General features: G+C 36.3%; 1 protein-coding gene across 1 annotated transcript in view; it reads right to left on the reverse strand.

The window, feature by feature from the left end:
* Positions 1-2148: 2148 nt before the first annotated feature.
* Positions 2149-3886, reverse strand: part of pcsk1 (proprotein convertase subtilisin/kexin type 1) — a 14166-nt gene continuing 12428 nt past the window's right edge. Inside the window, exon 15 of the mRNA XM_046029553.1 lies at positions 2149-3873. The gene's annotated coding sequence lies outside the window, so the exon portion shown is untranslated. The remainder of the gene's footprint in view (positions 3874-3886) is intronic.

Genomic DNA, 3886 nt, shown 5'->3' on the forward strand with positions numbered 1-3886 from the left:
TCAATAGCGTCCAAGTCATGTGACACAGGGACTTCAAACCAATGCCGAATTGTAGTACTATACTAGGCAAATGAGACACACCCCTTCATATTTGATTTGAGAGCATATTCGACTTTATATTAATATTTATTCATAATTTATGGAAAATAATGCCTTTTTTTTCAATAGCTTCCAAGTCATGTGACACAGGGACTTCAAACCAATGCCGAATTGTAGTACTATACTAGGCAAATGAGACACACCCCTTCATATTTGATTTGAGTGCATTTTTTATTTTATATGAATATTTATTTACACATTCATACAACGATGGCAGAGAAATAAATGCAAGGTGCCAACTGCTGATGAGAAAGAAACTAATACTCGTTCACACACACTCACACAACAATGGCACAGCCTTCTGAGCAAATACAGAGGGGGCATATATCTTCCATGTAGTGGACAACCGCTCTACATCTAAGCAACAGACATTGAAATATATATATATATATATATATATATATAAATAGTTACGAAAGATTTATTTTAATTCCACAGGTCCAGTGTGATGGCTGTGAACGGTGGTTCCATGCTCAGTGTGTGGAAATGGACAGCACACAATATGAAGAGGCAAAGAAAGGAAACTGGGAATGTCCGTTGTGTAAATAAAGCGTTTCTTTGAAATCTGCTCAATGCTGTGGAAGAAAATGACTGACTCTGTGTGGTACAACTGCAGTTGTACAAGAGGTGTGTAATATGTGTAACAGGTAGTAGTACTATTCGGCATTGGTTTTGAGTCCTTGAATCATTTGAAATGGAATCTATTGAAGAAAAAAATATAAATAAATATTCATATAAAATAAAAAATGCACTCAAATCAAATATGAAGGGGTGTGTCTCATTTGCCTAGTGTAGTACTACAATTCGGCATTGGTTTGAAGTCCCTGTGTCACATGACTTGGAAGCTATTGAAAAAAAAGGCATTCTTTTCCATAAATTATGAATAAATATTAATATAAAGTCGAATATGCTCTCAAATCAAATATGAAGGGGTGTGTCTCATTTGCCTAGTGCAGTACTACAATTCGGCATTGGTTTGAAATCCCTGTGTCACATGACTTGGAAGCTATTGAAAAAAAACAGCACTTTTTTCAATAAATTATGAATAAATATTCATATAAATTCGAATATGCACTCAAATCAAATATGAAGGGGTGTGTCTCATTTGCCTAGTATAGTACTACAATTCGGCATTGGTTTGAAGTCCCTGTGTCAAATGACTTGGAAGCTATTGAAATAAATAATGATTTTCCCATAACACTGTTCTCACAATTGTAATTTATTGATGGTCCCTAAGCTAACCCCCGTTGTTTAAAAGCGAGCCATCAGAGGTGAGCTAACCGCACTTACACAACCGTCACTGGGTGAACTGACTAAAAAGCCGTCACTGGATCCTGGGTGAATGTCTGTCGAATATCCAACTTAAAACTAACTTCACCGCGGTCACAATAACAATGCTAGCATGCTGATGTTTGGCAGGTATATTGCTCACTGTGTACATCATCTTAGTTTACAAGTAGGCAAATAAAAATCATGATCTGATGTTGGCAGTAAATGAAAAGTTCCTGAGGTGAAACTGAATATCTGTACCAAATTTCATAGCAAAGGATCCAATGGTTCTAAAAATGTCAATCCTAATGTTTGCGCTTGAGCAAAAGTCAGGAAAACACCAAGTCATTAGGATTAACCTTCTGTGGACCATGAACGTGAAACAAATGTCCATGACAATCCATCTGCAGGTTCTTGAGATTTCAGTCTGGACCAAAGTTGTGGATCAACCAAATGATGACTGACATTGCCCTCCATGGAGCCTTGCTGCTAGCGTTACTTATTACAGGGGTTATAGAGACAGCCAATTTAAGCTTCAGGACAGACAGAAGCTGAAAGTCTGCTCCCTAAGTCATCTGCTTGTGTTTCTTTATTTCATTTTCACGATGTAGTAGATTGTGCAAAAACTCATATTTAAAAAAATCCAATAAATTTGATTCATTACCAAACCTATATTCTTTTTTTTTTTCTTTTTTTTTTACCAGTCTGTTACTTTAACCACAGCTGATGTCAACTCCCAGAATTACTGTAGGCTGCCAGAGACTCAAACAGACAAAGAGGTCACTTTGCAGTTTATTACGATAAATCTCATCTATTTTTTTTGTACATCCATACAGAAATTGTAACGTAATAGTGGTTTGTGTAAACAACTTTGGACTGAAGCATCAGTCACAAAACAAAAACATTAAGAAAACTGAATGGGCTGCACTAAAGAATGGATAAATTACAGGGTGCATGTGAAGCGTCCCAAACATCTTTTTTTTTTTTCCTTCCATCTTGTTGGCAGAGAAGCGGGGCAGGCAGTTCCAAGCTGGAGGATAGAGACTCTGCATAGAGGATTGATAACTATTCATGTCATAAACACTTACACTAGCATTTGTAAATTGATCTACACCATGTGGAGATGAGTATGCACATTTATTACAGCATATATTAAGGCGTTCAAGATGAATGTGCTATAAGGTTGCGGTGCTGAGGCAGAGCCCCTATTCTACAGAGCCTCTGCTCAGCTTCTGAAGTGTGATAGGTCCGTTAACACCAATTTAATAATACCAGAGAAGTATTAGTAATGCACTAATCTGTCCAAGATTCAAGGAACTGTTTGGAGTTGGCATATTGCAGATGATGAACAAACAACATATTAGCCATTTGCACATTTACTGAAATACACACAAGCTTTTTTAAAGCAAAGATTCTGGCAGTGTTCACTTGTAGTTATAACTACACTGACTTTGCAGTGTTAATTGAACTATGCTACAAGAAAATAAACTGTTTATGGGTTTGATACTGTATATATTATATTATTATTTCTTTATTATTCTATGAGAATCCTTAGAAAAATATTTCATTTAATGCAGCATTGTACTCATACAAACTTAAACAAATTGCACGAGAAGAAGATTAATCTGTTTGTTTGTTTGTTTTTTTTTTACCAGAGTAGAGGTTGGTTGTGTTTTCTCTCTTTTAATAGTGTATTGGTGTGACTGTATTATCTCATCTGCATGCTCTTATAATATATAATCTTTCACACGCTCTATACTTCTCTTAATACTTTTTAATATGATTTTGTTGCTCTCATGAGCTTTGTTGACACCCTGAGAATAAATCTTTTGTCAACACAGCTCAAATTGCTGATCAATTTAAAATTTAGTTTCATTTTGAAAGTATGCTGACTCTTAATTTAATGACATTATGTCCGTTCCTTTAGGGATCTAAATGTAAATGGCAAAATACAAATAGAAACTGGATTTTTGAAAGTGAAGATTTTAGCTGGCAAGTGTTTTCAAAACCATATTACAATCATTGTCTTTTATAATAAATAGATCATATGTATATATATAGATACTAATAGAGAACTTATATTGTAAAAGGTGGCATGCTTGAGCAGGCAGTGAAGAGAAGAGCGACTAGGCCTACCCCTCCTTTCTTAGGATTTAAATGCTTTACTTTCACTACATGGAGATACAGTTTAGAACAGAAAAGCTCTCAATGAGTCCATGTTTTGACTCACGTGTGGACTGGAAATTTTGCATGGCCGAATGAAATAATTAGTTAATGAATGGTGATTGGCAAATGAAGGTAAAGAGATCAGATTTGCAGCATTTTGTGGGGAAAACAGAACAGAGTGGAAGAGTTCTCTTTCCTGTATTTCTTCTTCTCTCCTCCACTCCTCTAATGCCCGATCCCGTCCCTCTGCTTCCTCTCTTGCCTTGTTCCTCTGCTCCCCAACCAACACATGATCAAGCTTCCCCACTTTTTACATATATTTCTTCTCCTCCCCCCCCCCCCCCCCCCCCCC

This window comes from Micropterus dolomieu, linkage group LG18 (genome assembly GCF_021292245.1).
Source record: "Micropterus dolomieu isolate WLL.071019.BEF.003 ecotype Adirondacks linkage group LG18, ASM2129224v1, whole genome shotgun sequence".
NCBI classification, from domain to species: domain Eukaryota; kingdom Metazoa; phylum Chordata; class Actinopteri; order Centrarchiformes; family Centrarchidae; genus Micropterus; species Micropterus dolomieu.